The sequence below is a fragment of the Hyperoodon ampullatus genome (assembly GCF_949752795.1).
Source record: "Hyperoodon ampullatus genome assembly, chromosome: X".
Classification (NCBI taxonomy): Eukaryota; Metazoa; Chordata; class Mammalia; order Artiodactyla; family Ziphiidae; genus Hyperoodon; species Hyperoodon ampullatus.
In genome coordinates this window covers 92,147,537-92,166,452 of record NC_136913.1, presented here as the reverse complement: position 1 = coordinate 92,166,452, position 18,916 = coordinate 92,147,537, and the positions used below count along the sequence as shown (strand labels likewise).

At 43.6% G+C, this 18,916-nt stretch overlaps 1 long non-coding RNA gene across 1 annotated transcript; it reads left to right on the top strand.

The window, feature by feature from the left end:
- Window positions 1–94: 94 nt before the first annotated feature.
- On the top strand, window positions 95–17,047 carry LOC307069263. Its single transcript, XR_013811486.1, has 3 exons — window positions 95–204; window positions 15,319–15,539; window positions 16,844–17,047. It is a non-coding gene; the product is annotated as an uncharacterized lncRNA (long non-coding RNA).
- Window positions 17,048–18,916: the final 1,869 nt, after the last annotated feature.

Sequence of the window (18,916 nt, the reverse complement as noted above, 5' to 3'; positions counted from 1 at the left end):
TAAAATTTGTTTAATATCTGGGCTGAAAATTCTGTAACCTTTTCTAAGTTTCTGGGTCTCTGTCAACCCTATTTTGCCTTTGCAGCTGGCTCACTATTAAGCTGTGCCTGTAGAGATTTCCTGAGAGAGACAAGACGTCTGAAGGAAGGAGAATCTACCATGTCTTGTCTCTGTTCCTGTTCCTCTCTGTGTCACCCCCTAAAGGTAAGAATAGTCTTGCAAATGAACTTTTATTACTTTATTTATTTTGTTTTTATTGATTTATTATTTTTGGCTGTGTCAGGTCTTCGTTGCTGCGCATGGGCTTTCTCTAGGTGCGGCGAGCGGGGACTACTCTTCGTTGTGGTGCGCGGGCTTCTCATTACGGTGGCTTCTCTTGTGCAGCACGGCCTCTAGACTTGCGGGCTTCAGTAGTTGTAGCAAGCGGGCTCAGAAGTTGCAGCTCACAGGCTCTAGAGCACAGGCTCAGTAGTTGTGGCTCACAGGCTAAGTTGCTCCGCAGCGTGTGGGATCTTCGCGGACCAGGCCTTGAACCCATGTTCACTGCGTTGGCAGGTGGATTCTTAATCACTGTGCCACAGGGAAGCCCTCTGATGAATTTTTAAGAAGAATTCTTTTATATGTCTTTTATATAATTGTGATATGTTCTTTATCCTTTCATCTGCCCAGAACACTTAGCTTGTCTCCATTCCTTGGCTATTGTGAATAATGCTGCAATGAGCATAAGGGAGCAGAGCAGAAATCACCTCCTTTGGATCTGTTTTCAGGAGTGGGATTGCTGGCTGATCTGATAGTTCTACTTTCAGTCTTTTGAGGAACCTCCATGCAGTTGTCCACAGTGGCTGCACCATTTTACTTTCCCACCAACAGGGCACGAGGGTTCCCTTTTTACCACACTCTTGCCAACACATGCTGTCTCTTGTCCTTTTGATAATAGCCATCCTAATAGGTGTGATGTCTTTTTTTTTTTTTATTAGTTTCTGCTTTATAACAAAGTGAATCAGTCATACATATACATCTGTTCCCACATCCCCTCCCTCATGCATCTCCCTCCCTCCCACCCTCCCCATCCCACCCCTCCAGGCGGTCACAAAGCACCAAGCTGATCTCCCTGTGCTCTGCGGCTGCTTCCCACTATCTATCTACCTTACGTTTGGTAGTGTATATATGTCCATGCCTCTCTTTCCCTTTGTCACAGCTTACCCTTCCCCTTCCCCATATCCTCAAGTCCATTCTCAAGTAGGTCTGTGTCTTTATTCCCGTTTTACCCCTAGGTTCTTCATGACATTTTTTTTTTTAAATTCCATATATATGTGTTAGCATACGGTATTTGTCTTTCTCTTTCTGACTTACTTCACTCTGTATGACAGACTCTAGGTCTATCCACCTCATTACAAATAGCTCAGTTTCGTTTCTTTTTATGGCTGAGTAATATTCCATTGTATATATGTGCCACATCTTCTTTATCCATTCATCCGATGATGGACACTTAGGTTGTTTCCAGCTCCGGGCTATTGTGAATAGAGCTGCAATGAACATTTTGGTACATGTCTCTTTTTGAATTATGGTTTTCTCAGGGTATATGCCTAGTAGTGGGATTGCTGGGTCATATGGTAGTTCTATTTTTAGTTTTTTAAGGAACCTCCATACTGTTCTCCATAGTGGCTGTACCAATTCACATTCCCACCAGCAGTGCAAGAGTGTTCCCTTTTCTCCACACCCTCTCCAGCATTTATTGTTTCTAGATTTCTTGATGATGGCCATTCTGACTGGTGTGAGATGATATCTCATTGTAGTTTTGATTTGCATTTCTCTAATGATTAATGATGTTGAGCATTCTTTCATGTGTTTGTTGGCAGTCTGTATATCTTCTTTGGAGAAATGCCTATTTAAGTCTTCTGCCCATTTTTGGATTGGGTTGTTTGTTTTTTTGCTATTGAGCTGCATGAGCTGTTTATAAATTTTGGAGATTAATCCTTTGTCAGTTGCTTCATTTGCAAATATTTTCTCCCATTCTGAGGGTTGTCTTTTGGTCTTGTTTATGGTTTCCTTTGCTGTGCAAAAGCTTTGAAGTTTCATTAGGTCCCATTTGTTTATCTTTGTTTTTATTTCCATTTCTCTAGGAGGTGGGTCCTAAAGGATCTTGCTGTGATTTATGTCATAGAGTGTTCTACCTATGTTTTCCTCTAGGAGTTTGATAGTTTCTGGCCTTACATTTAGGTCTTTAATCCATTTTGAGCTTATTTTTGTGTATGGTGTTAGGGAATGATCTAATCTCATACTTTTACATGTCCCTGTCCAGTTTTCCCAGCACCACTTATTGAAGAGGCTGTCCTTTCTCCACTGTACATTCCTGCCTCCTTTATCAAAGATAAGTTGGCCATATGTGCGTGGGTTTATCTCTGGGCTTTCTATCCTGATCCACTGATCTATCTTTCTGTTTTTATGCCAGTACCACACTGTCTTAATTACTGTAGCTTTGTAGTATAGTCTGAAGTCAGGCAGCCTGATTCCTCCAGCTCCGTTTTTCGTTCTCAAGATTGCTTTGGCTATTCGGGGTCTTTTGTTTTTCCAAACAAATTTTGAAATTTTTTGTTCTACTTCTGTGAAAAATGCCAGTGGTAGTTTGATAGGGATTGCATTGAATCTGTAGATTGCTTTGGGTAGTAGAGTCATTTTCACAATATTGATTCTTCCAATCCAGGAGCATGGTATATCTCTCCATCTATTTATATCATCTTTAATTTCTTTCATCAGTGTCTTATAATTTTCTGCATACAGGTCTTTTGTCTCCTTAGGTAGGTTTATTCCTAGATATTTTATTCTTTTTGTTGCAATGGTAAATGGGAGTGTTTTCTTGATTTCATTTTCAGATTTTTCATCATTAGTGTACAGGAATGCCAGAGATTTCTGTGCATTAATTTTGTATCCTGCTACTTTACCAAATTCATTGATTAGCTCTAGTAGTTTTTCGGTAGCATCTTTAGGATTCTCTATGTATAGTATCTTGTCATCTGCAAACAGTGACAGCTTTACTTCTTCTTTTCCAATTTGGAATCCTTTTATTTCCTTTTCTTCTCTGATTGCTGTGGCTAAAACTTCCAAAACTATGTTGAATAAGAGTGGTGACAGTGGGCAGCCTTGTCTTGTTCCTGATCTTAGTGGAAATGGTTTCAGTTTTTCACCATTGAGGACAATGTTGGCTGTGGGTTTGTCATATATGGCCTTTATTATATTGAGGAAAGTTCCCTCTATGCCTACTTTCTGCAGGGTTTTTATCATAAATGGGTGTTGAATTTTGTCGAAAGCTTTCTCTGCATCTATTGAGATGATCATATGGTTTTTCTCCTTCAACTTGTTAATATGGTGTATCACATTGATTGATTTGCGTATATTGAAGAATCCTTGCATTCCTGGAATAAACCCCACTTGATCATGGTGTATGATCCTTTTAATGTGCTGTTGGATTCTGTTTGCTAGTATTTTGTTGAGGATTTTTGCATCTATGTTCATCAGTGATATTGGCCTGTAGTTTTCTTTCTTTGTGACATCCTTGCCTGGTTTTGGTATCAAGGTGATGGTGGCCTCGTAGAATGAGTTTGGGAGTGTTCCTTCCTCTGATATTGTTTGGAAGAGTTTGAGAAGGATGGGTGTTAGCTCTTCTCTAAATGTTTGATAGAATTCGCCTGTGAAGCCATCTGGTCCTGGGCTTTTGTTTGATGGAAGATTTTTAATCACAGTTTCAATTTCAGTGCTTGTGATTGGTCTATTCATATTTTCTATTTCTTCCTGAGTCAGTCTTGGTAGGTTGTGCATTTCTAAGAATTTGTCCATTTCTTCCAGGTTGTCCATTTTATTGGCATAGAGTTGCTTATAGTAATCTCTCATGATCTTTTGTATTTCTGCAGTGTCAGTTGTTACTTCTCCTTTTTCATTTCTAATTCTACTGATTTGAGTCTTCTCCCTTCTTTTCTTGATGAGTCTGGCTAATGGTTTGTCAATTTTGTTTATCTTCTCAAAGAACCAGCTTTTAGTTTGGTTGATCTTTGCTATCGTTTCCTTCATTTCTTTTTCATTTATTTCTGATCTGATCTTTATGATTTCTTTCCTTCTGCTAACTTTGGGGGTTTTTTGTTCTTCTTTCTCTAATTGCTTTAGGTGCAGGGTCAGGTTGTTTACTCGAAATGTTTCCTGTTTCTTAAGGTGGGATTGTATTGCTATAAACTTCCCCCTTAGAACTGCTTTTGCTGCGTCCCATAGGTTTTGGGTCGTCGTGTCTCCATTGTCATTTGTTTCTAGGTATTTCTTAATTTCCTCTTTGATTTCTTCAGTGATCACTTCATTATTGAGTAGTGTATTGTTTAGCCTCCATGTGTTTGTATTTTTTACAGATCTTTTCCTGTAATTGATGTCTAGTCTCATAGCATTGTGGTCGGAAAAGATACTTGATACAATTTCAATTTTCTTAAATTTACCAAGGCTTGATTTGTGACCCAAGATATGATCTATCCTGGAGAATGTTCCATGAGCACTTGAGAAAAATGTGTATTCTGTTGTTTTTGGGTGGAATGTCCTATAAATATCAATTAAGTCCATCTTGTTTAATGTATCATTTAAAGCTTGTGTTTCCTTATTTATTTTCATTTTGGATGATCTTTCCATTGGTGAAAGTGGGGTGTTAAAGTCCCCTACTATGATTGTGTTACTGTCGATTTCCCCTTTTATGGCTGTTAGTATTTGCCTTATGTATTGAGGTGCTCCTATGTTGGGTGCATAAATATTTACAATTGTTATATCTTCTTCTTGGATCGATCCCTTTATCGTTATGTAGTGTCCTTCTTTGTCTCTTCTAATAGTCTTTATTTTAAAGTCTATTTTGTCTGATATAAGAATTGCTACTCCAGCTTTCTTTTGATTTCCATTTGCATGGAATATCTTTTTCCATCCCCTTACTTTCAATCTGTATGTGTCTCTAGGTCTGAAGTGGGTCTCTTGTAGACAGCATATATATGGGTCTTGTTTTTGTATCCATTCAGCCACTCTGTGTCTTTTGGTGGGAGCATTTAGTCCATTTACATTTAAGGTAATTATTGATATGTATGTTCCTATTCCCATTTCCTTAATGGCTTTGGGTTCGTTATTGTAGGTATAGTCCTTCTGTTGTGTTTCTTGCCTAGAGAAGTTCCTTTAGCATTTGTTGTAAAGCTGGTTTGGTGGTGCTGAACTCTCTCAGCTTTTGCTTGTCTGTAAAGGTTTTAATTTCTCCATCAAATCTGAATGAGATCCTTGCTGGGTAGAGTAATCTTGGTTGCAGGTTTCTCTCCTTCATCACTTTAATTATGTCCTGCCACTCCCTTCTGGCTTGTAGAGTTTCTGCTGAGAGATCAGCTGTTAACCTGATGGGGATTCCCTTGTGTGTTATTTGTTGTTTTTCCCTTGCTGCTTTTAATATGATTTCTTTGTGTTTAATTTTTGACAGTTTGATTAATATGTGTCTTGGCGTATTTCTTCTTGGATTTATTCTGTATGGGACTCTCTGTGCCTCCTGGACTTGATGAACTATTTCCTTTCCCATATTAGGGAAGTTTTCAACTATAATCTCTTCAAATATTTTCTCAGTCCCTTTCTTTTTCTCTTCTTCTTCTGGAACCCCTATAATTCGAATGTTGGTGCGTTTAATGTTGTCCCAGAGGTCTCTGAGACTGTCCTCTGTTCTTTTCATTCTTTTTTCTTTATTTTTCTCTGCATCAGTTATTTCCACTATTTTATCTTCCACCTCACTTATCCGTTCTTCTGCCTCAGTTATTCTGCTATTGATCCCATCTAGAGTATTTTTCATTTCATTTATTGTGTTTTTAATCGATGCTTGATTCATCTTTAGTTCTTCTAGGTCCTTGTTAACTGTTTCTTGCATATTGTCTATTCTATTTCCAAGATTTTGGATCTGGGAAATAGAATCTTGGATCAGCTTTACTATCATTATTCTGAATTCTTTTTCAGGTAGACTGCCTATTACCTCTTCATTTGTTAGGTCTGGTAGGTTTTTATCTTGCTCCTTCACCTGCTGTGTGTTTTTCTGCTTTCTCATTTTGCTTATGTTACTGTGTTTGGGGTCTCCTTTTTGCAGGCTGCAGATTCGTAGTTCCTGTTGTTTTTGGTGTCTGTCCCCCGTGGCTAAGGTTGTTTCAGTAGGTTGTGTAGGCTTCCTGGTGGGGGGGACTAATGCCTGTGTTCTGGTGGTTGAAGCTCGATCTTGTCTTTCTGGTGGACAGGTCCACGTCTGGTGGTGTGTTTTGGGGTGCCTGTGGCCTTATTATGTTTTTAGGTATCCTCTCTGCTAATGGGTGGGGTTGTGTTCCTGCCTTGCTAGTTGCTTGGCATAGGGTGACCAGCACTGTAGCTTGCTGGTCGTTGACTGAAGCTGGGTGCTGGTGTTGAGATGGAGATCCCTGGGAGATTTTCGCTGCTTGATATTATGTGGAGCTGGGAGGTCTCTTGTGGACCCGTGTCCTGAAGTTGGCTCTCCCACTTCAGAGGCACAGCACTAACTCCTGGCTACAGCACCAAGAGCCTTTCATCCACCCGGCTCAGAATAACAGTGAGAAAAAGTAGAAAGAAATAATTAGTAGAAGAAAGAAAGAGAGATTGAAAGAAAGGAAGAAGGGAAGTAAGGAAGGAAAGAAGGAAGAAAGAAAGAAAGAAAGGAGGGAGGGAGGAAGGATGGAAAGAAAGGAAAGAAAGGAGGGAGGGAGGGAGGAATGAAAGCAAAAGGAAGAGTGAATGGAAGAAGAGAGGGAGGGAGGGAGGAAGGAAAGAAAGAAAGAAAGACAGGAGGGAGGGAGGGAGGGAGGAAGGAAAGAAAAAGAAAGTGGAAAGAAGAAGGGTGGGAGGGAGGGAGGGATGGAGGAAAGAAAAAGAAAGAAGGAAAGGAGGAGCGGAGGGAGGGAGGGAGGAAGGAAAGGGAGGAAAAAAAGAAAGAGCAGGTAAAGTAAAATAGAATAAAGTATGAAATATAGTAGCGTTATTAAAATTAAAAAGTAATTATTGAAAAAAAACACGGACCGAAAGAACCCTGGGACATATGGTGGAAGCAAAGCTATACAGAGAGAATCTTACACAGAAGATTACACATACACATTCACAAAAAGAGAGCAGGGGGAAAAATCAAAAATCTTGCTCTCCAAGTCCACCTCCTCGATTTGGGATAATTCGTTGTAAAAAGAGGAAAAGGGCGAAAAGTCTGAAATCTTGCTAAGTCCACCTCCTTAATTTGAGATAATTCGTTGTAAAAAGAGGAAAAAAAAGGGGGGGAAAGTCTTAAATCTTGTCCTCAAGGTCCACTTCCTCAATTTGGGATGATTCGCTGTCCATTCATGCACTCCACAGACGCAGGGCACATCAAATGGACTGTGGAGCTTTAATCCGCTGCCTCGGAGGCTGCACAGAGAGATTTCCCTGTCTCTGCTCTCACAGCTCCCGGGTCTCAGCCTTGGACCTGGCCCCGCCTCTGCGCGTAGGTCGCCGGAGGGCGTCCGTTCTTCGCTCAGACAGGACGGGTTTAAAGGAGCCGCTGATTCGGGGACTCTGGCTCACTCAGGCAGAGGGGAGGGAGGGGAATGCCCTCTCCTCGCGCACCAGGCAACAAAAGGGAAAAAAGTCTCTTGCCTCTCCGGTAGCTCCAGACCCTTTCCCCGGACTCCCTCCGGGCTAGCACTAACCCCTTCAGGGTCTCTTCCTGCCGCCAGCCCCAGACCTCTCCCTGCGCTCCGACTGAAAGCCGATACCCGAGCCTCAGCTCCCAGCCCCGCCCTCTCTGGCGGCCGAGCAGACAAGTCTCTCGGGCTGGTGTGTGCCTGAGGGCACCGATCCTCTGTGCCAAAATCTCTCTGCTTTGCCCTCCACACCCCTGTTGCTGTGCTCTCCTCCGCTACTCCAAAGCTTTCCCCCTCTGCCCCCTGCAGTCTCCGCCCTCGAAGGGGCTTGTAGTGTGTAGAAACCTTCCCTCCTTCACGGCTCCCTCCCACTGGTGCAGGTCCCGTCCATATCCTATTGTCTCTGTTTATTCTTTTTTTCTTTTGACCTACCCAGGTATGTGGGGAGTTTCTTGCCTTTTGGGGGGTCTGAGGTCTTCTGTCAGCGTTCAGTAGGTGTTCTGTTGGAGTTGTTCCACGTGTAGATGAATTTCTGATGTATCTGTGGGGAGGAAGGTGATCTCCGCGTCTTACTCTTCCGCCATCTTCCTCCGGCTCAGGACAGAGAGTCTTGAAAGAAAATCCCGAATGCTTTTCTCCCCTTTCCCTATGCACTGGCTACTCACTAAGGAACAGTCTGGCTTTCATATTGTTGATTGACTGACTGATCGCTCATAAGCACAGCAACCACATTCTAGCAGCCAAGCACTTACTTACTAGGCACTTGCTGTGGGCAGGCCCGGCACTAATAAGCGCTTTCCAAGTAGTGTCTCCAGTCCTATGGGGAAGACTGTTTTCTCCAGCAACGTTTTCCTCCAGCTCCTGTCCTCGCCAACTACACCAATGTCTTCATCAGCCAGTTCCTTCCATGGGCAGATGCGGGCATAATCCATTCGAGCAGCAGACCGCGTCTTGCCTCAGTCCTGGTCCTCCAGCCCGGAGCCAGCCTCCCGGTGTGATGTCTTAATTGCAGCTTTGATTTGCATTTCCCTGATGGTTAGTGATGTTGAACACCTCTTCATATACCTATTTGCCAGTTGTATGTCTTCTTTGGGAAAATGTTTATTCGGACCGTGTGCCCTTTTATGAATTATTGGTTGATGTTTTTTTGGTTTGTTTTTTGCTGTTGAGTTGATTGAATTCCTTTTATATTTTGCATATTATCCCCTCAACAGATAACATGATTTGCAAATATTTTCTTCTGCTTCATAGGTCAGTTGCCTTTTCATTTTGTTGATTGTTTCCTTTGCTGTGCAGAAGCTTTTGAGTTTGATGTCGTCCACTTGTTTATTTTTGATTTTGTTGCCTTTGTTTTGGTGTCATTTCAAAAAAATATCATTGCCATAACCTATGTCAAGGAGCTTACCCCTGTTTCTTCCTCTAGGAGTTTCACAGATTCAGGCCTTACGTTTAAGTCTTTGATCCATTTTGAGTTCATTTTGGGATATGGTGTAAGATAAGGCTCCAGTATAGTATCATTGCACGTGGATATGCAGTGTTCCCAGCAGCATTTATTGAAGAGACTATCCTGTCCTCATTGTGTGTTCTTGGAGTTCTTGTCAAATAGTTGAACATATATGTGTGGGTTTATTTCTGGGCTCTATATTTTGATCCATTGGTCTATATATATATCTGTTCTTATGCCACTACCATACTGTTTTCATTACTATACCTTTGTCAAGTAATGAAATCAGGAACCATGATGCCTCCAGGTTTGTTATTTGTGGGGTGGTTCATCAAAGGGTACAAATGATCAGTTATAAGATGAATACATTCTAGGGATCTAATGCACAGCATGCAGATTTAATTTAAGATGTTGTATGGTATGCTGGAGACTTGCTGAGAGAGTAGACCTTAGTTTTATCCCACGCACCACCCCAAAAAACCTTTAGCTATGTGAGGTTATAGATGCATAAATTAGTTTGACTGTGGTAATCATTTAACAATGTGTACATACATCAAGCATCATATTGCTCCCCTTGAATATACAAATTTTATTTGTAAATTGTACTTCCATAAAGTTGGAGGGGATGGGAGGAATGTGTGTCCTGTTCACATGGAAAAAATTAATTACTATAAACTGTCAGAGGTGAAGCCCAGTATTTGGGTTACTAGAAAAATACACTTTTAGTCAGCTGTCTTCAATAAACTCAATGACCGAAAGGAAACAGTGATCAAAGAACTAGGAAACAATGAGAAAGATGTATCCCAAAGAGATAGAAATTATGAATAGGGACAAAATAAAAGTTCTTCAGCTGAAAAGCACCGTAAGTGAAATGAAAATTTAATAAAAGATGTCCAACAGCAAATTTGAACAGGAGAAAAAGAATCAGCAAAGTTTAAAAGGTTAGTTGAGATATCCAGTCTCTGGAAAGGAAAAGAGGAGCAGAAAAAGCAAAGAATGAAGAATAATGAGCAAATCCTATGAGACTTATATGCATCAGCAAGCTTATCAATGTACACATAATGACAGTTGCAGAGGCAGAGGAGAGAGAGAAAGGGGCAGGAAATCTTTGAAGAAATGATGCCTGAAAACCTCCAAACTCGGAGGAAAGACATGAATCTACACACCCAGTAAGTTCTACAAACTCCAAGCAGGATAGAATCAGAGATCCCCACCTAGGCACATCATGATCAAATTATCAAAAGTCAAAGACAAAGAGTGAACCTTGAAAACAGCAATAGAAACAACTCCTCATATACAAGTAATCGTCAGTAAGATTTGTGCGCATTCCTCTACAGAAACCACACAGGACAGGTGGCATTGGAATGGCATATTAAAAGCGTAGAACAAATGAACAAAAATACCCTTTCAACCAAGAATTCTATATGTGGGGGAAATGAAGGGGAGTTAAAGACATTCCAAGACAAACAATAACTGAGAGAGTACATAGCTAGTAAGCTTGCCCTATAGAAAGTACTGAAAGGAGTCCTTCAGGCTGAATTGAAACAATGCTGGGCACATATTTGAAGCAATATGAAGAAATAAACCACAAAGGCCAAGGTAACTACACAGGTAAACGCAGAAGCCAGTACTGCTGCACTTTTGGTTTATATCTCCTCTTTTTGTTCTCATATATGATTTAAAATACAAATGTATAAAGCATTAACTATAAACCTCTGTTAATGGGCACCAAATATACAGACATGCCATGTGTCACCATAATTAAATAAAGAAATGTGGCAGAGCTAGGGAAAAGCAGAGTTTTTGAATACTATGGCAACTATCTCCGTGTTAATACAAACTTGATTATTATAAAGCTAAGATACTAATTGTAACTCCCAGTGTAACCACCGACACTGCCCCCACAAAAAGCTCCAGCACTAAAAAAAACCTAAAAAAGTACAGCAAAAGGAGTGATAAAGGATCACTTTGTACACTACAAAAAGTAATTAATAACAGAAAGCAGAGTAATTGAGGAGTGAAGGAACAAAAAAGACTGACATGTGGAAAATAAATAGGAAAATGTCAGGAAAACTCTTTCCTTGTCAGTAATCAATACAATAACCATAGATAAAACTGTTCAACGAAAAGACAGCACCAGTGAGTGAACTTCAGGCAGTCACCTTAGCGCTGGATGCTCTGGCCAACAGTTAGCACCATCTTCACATTTTCATGGACAATCAGGCCGTTGTCATCGGTCTGGCTGTCTGGTCCGGCCCATGGCGGCAGCGACGTTTCCTTGTGTAAAACTGTCCCCTTTGGGGTAAAGAGCCGTGGGAATCTGTTGGCGCACAGACTCCCAAATTATAAATCCAGGTCACACGTGTCTCTACATATACTAAAACCACTACGCAGGGCTTCGCCAAGACCCTCCTGATGGGGTTTGGAGTTCCGGGCCTTATTGATGGTGACCGAGGCATGCATTTTACTTCTCAGGATACACCACGCTGGGCTCTTGAACAGCCTTCAGTGGACCTTTTGCCTCCCTACCCGGCCTTAGGCTGCAGGACTCAGAGTTCCAGAGTGGCTTACTTCCACAAGTTCAGATTCCATTACACGAAAATGGCACGTTTCTGTCGCTTGCAACACGCCAGAGGTGAATTATAGTATAGGGTCTGACTGCATCCTTTGATGTTTGACTGCTGAGGGCTTTTAAACGTCAACCCTCCCTCTTCCCCAATGCCCCACACTCCACTCTCTCCTTTGGCACGGTTGTAGGGTGGAGGGCAGGAGGAGTGGGCATCAAACGACACTAGCTACTGCCAGCACAAGGGAACTGTCATGCTGGCCCCATCCACTAATCACAGTAGAACTCCCAAAGCAATTTCTTCCATTCCTGACTCTCTGAAGTCTATTTTGGAGCAGCTTGAGAAGGCTGCCCTGCTCTCCCCCCAGAAGCCTCCTCACGTAAGGAATACACTTTGCATCGCGTCTCGGTAGTGTGTGTGTGTGTGTGTGTGTGTGTGTGTGTGTGCGTGTGTGTGTGTGTGTGTGTGTGTGTGTGTGTGGTGTCACCAGTCTTGATTGACCGTTGAACCCAACTTGGGATAGGAGGAGTCCATAGTGACTCAGGGTGGCAACAACAGCTCTTCTCCTGAGCCTTCCCAGGAGCGCACTGCAGAATGTGTGCTTCCCATCTGTGAAACGTTAGGATGTGTCAAATTCGATGTCCTGGATCCCAAGGCAGTGTGCTTACTGGAAGTAAGGGACATAGCTTATGTTCTCCTGAACGTGAAGTTACAGCTGACACCCAGTCTTGCTTCTATGCCCATCAACAGTAGTAACTGGGATTAGCATAAAATAGTTGTTGATTTCTTCCTCGTTTTCAGCATTCGTTACCCTTGACCACTCGGCTAAGTGGGGCTGAGTACAACAAAAAGTCTCGGACTGTTGACCGAGAAATGATTCTAGGAAGCCTGTGCTGTTAACGTCTGCCATGCTGTATTAGTCTGCTCAGGCTGCCCTAATAAAATGCCATGGGCTGGGCGGCTTAAACAAGACAGTTATTTATTTCCTACAGTTCTGGAGGCTAGGAAGCCCAAAGTCAGGGTGCCAGGAGGGTGGAGTTCTTGGTGAGGGCCCTCGTTTTGGCTTGAAGATAGCCACCTTCTTCCTGTGGCTTCACGTTGGGATGGTGGGAGGAGAGTACCATCTATGGTCTCTTCCTGTAAGGGCAATAATCCCAATGTGTGGACCCCAGCCTCCTGACCTTACCAAAACTGAATGACCTACCAAAGACCCAGTCTCCAAATACCATCTCCTGGGGGTGGGGTGGGGCTGGGGACGGGCTTCTCGTATGAATTTGGGAGGCAAGGGGTGTGCACAATCCAGTGCAGAGCAGGTGCTCAGCCCAGACTTTAAAAGAAATCTCTCTCTCTCTCTCTCTGTCTCTGTCTCTCTTCCCTCTCTCTGTCTGTCTTCATTTCTTGGAGGCTGCAACTGAATTGGGGAGCCCTGATGAAACACTCTCCAGCTCCTGTCTTTACTGCTTCTTCCACTCTCCATTCTCACTGCATCCATATCGACTCTGTATGTCCTTTTCTAAGGAGCCTTAACAGCATTAAAACCTCCAAATTCGCTTGCTGTCTCTTGTGGGAGGTTTTAAGCGTTGCTGAGATTTGATCTATACACCTTCTCTCTCTCTCTCAGTTTTGAACTACGTGTGTCTGTATCAGCGTGAGCTGCCCCAGGGTGGCAACTGGGGAACACATGCAGGTTCCCATACCCCAGGGCGCCGCCTTTAGGGGCATTGTAGTTTTGCTCTTGCAGTGGTGGAATGAAAAGAAGGGATTCCTGTGTGATCACAGAGGCTGAGGGTGAGCTGGCCCTTTAAGGCCTCCAGGGAAAGTGAAGAACTTGATCACTCATTGGACGGTGGTGCTGTCAATCCTTGGCTGCTGGCAAATGAGCTTAGAGTCGGCGCTGGAGGAAGTGGCCCTTCGTTGACCCTTGTAAGGTCCGCCTCCCGTCAGCAGCCAATCAAGCTCTTTCCCGCCCTGTGCGCAGCGGCCGCGGCCCTGTCTCGCCGGGGCGCTCCGCGGGCAGGCCGTCTGCACTTCCCGTAGCGGGGCTCGCAGAGGCATTTTCTCCGACTCTGGTCCCCTGGGCAGCTGGCTTCTCTGCAGCCCCCACCCCGTCCCGGTGGCCCAGCTGCCAACAGCGTCCGCTCCCTCAGCGACACTCAGTGCAGCGGCCGCCATCTTCCCCACGGTCGTCACTGCAGCCCGATCCGTGTCTGGCGTGTCCCTCCTGCCATGTCTGCCACAGAGGAGCGTGGGCCGATCCCAGGTGGCCAGGACGGAGCTGGTGGCAGGGCGGGTGGCGACCCCAGTCCCCTCGGGGTCCGTGCCTCCCCTTCTGGAGGGATGGATGGAGTCGAGGGGGTCACAGCACTTCTGGCCTCCCTGAGGCTCTCCAGAGCCCTTCACGGGGAGGATGGTGGGCAGGAGGCCGCCCAGGCCGCAGTGGCAGAAGACTGGGATGCAGAGATGGTGGAGGAGGAGGAGGAAGAGTTTGAATTAGACATCGAGGACCGGGAGGAGGCTGAGTACCAGTCAGAAGAGGGGGAGGAAACTGAGGAAGAGGTCGAGGAGGAGGAAGAGACAGAAGAGGAGGACGAGCATGGGCAGGGAGGCGCGGGAGTGGTCGCAGGCCGCGGGGCGCCCGCGGTGCAGTTTCATTCCCTGCTCCGGGATGTGGGCCATTGTCTTCTGCACCACAGCCACTACAACGACCGTGTCCTGGCCGGGCCCCACGCCGGCCGCGTGATGGTCAGGCGCCGCTCCCGACAGCCCTCAGACCCTGCAGAGGCTGCCGCGCTTCCTCACGGGCAGGAAGACCTGGGAGAGGCAGGTGAGGTCTGGTGGGGCGAGTGGCAGGCAGAGGGCCCCCCACCCTGGGAGCCGCGGGAGCCTGCGGAGGGGGTGGCATCCCAGAAGGCAGAGGAACCGGTGGCGGGGGCAGGGGAGGCTGAGTTCTGGGCGGGCGAGGTCCTGGCTGATGCCTCCGAGTCCTGGGTGGCTGGGACTTGTGGACCCGTCGAAGGGGCCGAGGCTGGCTAGGGGAGGCCCAGTCCCCTGTCCCTTGCAGCCCCTGCTGCGGCATCGGCCTCAAAGGCAGGGTGCACTCAGCGCTGGCCTCTGGCGGTTAAGCAGCGGGTCAAAGCTCTCAAAAACCTTCAGCCACGATATGCACAAGTAGAAGCCCAATTCTCTAAAGACCTTTAGGATCTTGAGAAAAAGTATGCTGCCTTCTACCAACCTAGGGGCAAACAAATGGCATACCTCACTTTTGGCTGACGGGCTTCTAAAAATGTAAAGATTCTCAGTACGATGACCTGAGAAAATGATGAAATGGCACAGGGGCACTTTTCAGTGGCTGAGGAATCAATGAGGTTCGCGGTAGAATTTGTCTTGAAATGGGGTGAACATTTTCCAGTGACGTTCTGGCAGAAACATACAAAATTGCTCTCAGGATCAAATGATTTCCATCCCTTCTCCAAAGGGCCAGAAATAATCAGCAGCACAGTGTGTGAGATCTACTGGAAACAGGGGGATAATGTTGTGAAAACGGTCAAGCAGCAGAAGTGTGAAGGCCAAGGAAGTGCTGTATCAACCAGTAGGAACATGACCAGCTATTCTCCTTATTTATTTATTTATTTTCGGACATATTTCTCTTCTCCAGATCCTCCTGAGAGCAGAGAACTAGATTCTGCTGCTGATTTCAAATCGGGAAATGTTTCCCACCACCTTGTGATGCCAAAGTCCGTATCATTCGACACTAAAGAAGAGAGTGAATATCATTATGAAAATGCTGAGGAAGAGAAAGAGGATGGAGATGAAAAAGCAGAAGAAGGACTGAAGCTGGATATGGACTCAGCAGAGGGCAGTTCTGGAGAAGACAAGGTATTATTGTATAGTGCAACCGGTCCTGACATATACCTGTTACTGACAGCTTTATGTTTTGTTTTGTTTACATCCTTAATGTATTTTTTGTTTATCTTTTTAACATCTTTATTGGCGTATAATTGCTTTACAGTGGTGTGTTAGTTTCTGCTTTATACCAAAGTGAATCACCTATAGTATACCTATATCCCCATTTCTCTTCCCACTTGCGACTCCCTCCCACCCTCCCTATCCCACCCGTCTAGGTGGTCACAGAGCTCCGAGCTGATCTCCCTGTGCTATGCAGCTGCTTCCCTCTAGCCATCTATCATGTTTTTAATTGTTTTTGTAAAATAATAAGAAAAAATTGTTGAAATTTAGTTTTGGAAAAACAGTTTAATGTTAATAATGTACTTGTATTCTAGATGGTATAGAAGGAAGTGTGTTCTGAAATGTATTTCATTTACAGCCACAAGTCCTTTGTCCTGTAGCTTTAAGTCTACTGCAGATGGGAAATTTATCAGACCTGGAAATAGAGACCTATATTTTTTTAGCGGTCTAAAATATAGAGACCTATACTTTTAGAGACTGGTCACCAGGAGAAGCAGCTAAAGTGACTAAGCTGTGCACTAGCTGTACCTTCATCACCTGGCCACAGAAATGAAGTCTCTTGGAATAACAATGCCTTTGAGAAGGTGACTCCTTACAAAGTAGTAAGAAGTTAAGGATTTCAAATAAGACTGCATTTCATGAGTAATTCACAAATATTAGTTCAATTTAGATGTTTTATTCAAAAGGAAAGAAAATGAGCCATAGTATTATTATTGGCTATCACTGAGTTGGTAATTCAATCCTAATTTCTCTTTCCGCTACCCATTCATCTTTTCCTTTCTCTCTCTCATCTCTCTCTCTCTCTCTCTCAGTATCACACTCTTTCTTTCTCCCTTTCTTAATTTTGACACCTGTGGATGTTTGATAACAGCCTCATTCTCATTATACAGATACGGAAACTGAAGGTCTGGGATTATAAGGGATTTATGATTTGGTAAGGAGCATAGGCTCTTAAGGTGGAAAGACATTTAAATCACAGAGTGGCCTTTCAAGAAAAAAAACTAACATATATAGTGGTTGGCAAGAGAGACATGAGGTTGGTGTGATGAAATGATGTGCACCCTGACAACCAAGGGTCTGGGTTACAAGAAGAAAACATTTTGTTTTCTCCTTGGAGAGCCAAGAGATGTACATAGTATTGACTCATATTTAGAAAGTCCCTGGTGCATGTTGTTGGTGTACAATTGTTAATTGACTCTTATCCCATCCTACAGTTGGAAGACATTAAAAGAAGTGGACAGCGAAAGAAGAGAAGAATTTGTTCTTCATGAACATTCTAGTTTTCATTAGCCCACAACACAGATTTTGTTTCAAAGTTCATCATGCCAAAATGATATTAACTGCTATCTGACTTTATTCTTACCTTTTAGATATAAATTTGACAGTATTGTTCACATTGAAAATAAAAGCTTGTTTGACACGAATAAGCTGCAGATTTTTTTTAACATAAATAACACTGACTCCAATGTATCTTTGTTCTATTTATTTCGGCCCACCTTACTGTCATTGAAAGGGATTCCTTTCAAGTATTTGGTAAGCCTGTTTGACATCCTTTTATAGCAGCCTCAAATAAATTAAAACATTAGATTATAAACAACTTGTGTGACGATAGAGATGGTGGCCCAGCCTCTAGTATATGTTATTGAAAGAAACTGATGGATGACCTAGCTTGCCTGGGGACCAGATGGTGCTACTGGCCTGCCATGGAGCAGCAGCATCATCATCAGCATCAGCATCAGCTGGGAACTTGTTTGAAATGCAAATTCTCAGACCCTGCCCCAGACCTACTGGATTGGATATTCTGAAGGTAGGCTGCTAGCCATCAGGGTTTTACAGGTCCTCCAAGTGCTACTGAAGCACACTAAAGTTTGAGAACCACTGCTTTAGAGCAATGGGGGAAACATTTAACTACACCTACAGTAGAACCAGCCTTAATTCACTGACTTGGTACTATTGCAGGTAAACTGAACAGGATGGTAAGATCTGGACTGAGGAAGGTACTAGAATTCTCAGGGGCCTGAGACACAAAGACCTCCCGGAGGGATGTGTTAGTTTCCTAGGTTTACCGTAACAAATTACCACAAAGCAGGTGGCTTAAAACAACCGAAATTTATTCTCTCACAGTTCTGGAGACCAGAAGTCCGAGGTTAAAGTGTCGGCAGGGTTGGTTCCTTCTGGAGGCTTAGAGGAAGCATCTGTTCCATGCCTCTCTCCTAGTTTCTGGTGGTTGCTGTCAATCCTTGGCATCACTCGGCTTGTACATGCAGATTTCCAGTCTCTTTCTTCATCTTTACATAGTGTTTTCCCCTGTCTCTCTTTCTGTGTTCTTTCCCTTCTTATAAGGACACCAGTCATATTGGATGAAGGGCCCACCCTAATCCAGTATGACCTCACCTGATCTTTATTACACCTGCAAATACCCTATTTCCAAATAAGGTCACATTTACAGGTTCCGGGGGTCAAGACTTCAACATATCTTTTGAGGGGACACAATTCAGCTTATAACAAGGGGCAAAGATTCAGTAGTGGAAGGGACAAATAGATAAAGGAAGAACCTAGTTCCAACACGATAAAAGCATTATGATACCATGCACATATGAAGTTTAAAGGCATTCAAAATTATTAGATTGATTATACATACATCTATTTGTAGTAAAAGGCATACATAGGAGTAATGCATGCATATGTAGTATGCAGAAAGGTGTGTATGAGAACAATAAACCTATTTAAGACAGTGGTTAAATCTATGGAAAAAGAGGGAGAATTCAGTTGGGGAGGGGTACATTTGGTTTCAATTTTATTTGTAAGCTAACGTTTCTTAAGACGGCTGATGGTTGCATGGGTGTAGCATTCTCTGTACCTTTGTCGAGGTCTGAAATATGTCCTAATTTAAAGAAAATTAAAAGAGGAAATGGGCCTAGTATCTGGAACTTCTTTAAGGGAAAAGAGTGAAGTGGTACTTGAGCAGAGCAGACGATCAGAGAAGGGAAGGACCAGGGGTTTGAGGGTACAAAGCCTTATTTCTATATTTAGTTAAGGCTGCTTGAGAGCTTCCTGGTTAGCATCAATACATTTTCTGTTTTCCATGCTAGTTCCTCTCGTATCCTAGAGTAGATTAACATTATTTATTTATGTGTGTATCGCCCCAGCTCCCTAAAATGGGAGCTTCTGACTTGTGCAGGACGTAAAGGCTTTTATTGATTTCTCTCTTCTAAATCGCTGGGTTTTCTTCTTTGTAGATGCTTGATAAAGGTCTGTTAAAGTGATGTGAGTGTAAGGTATCCACA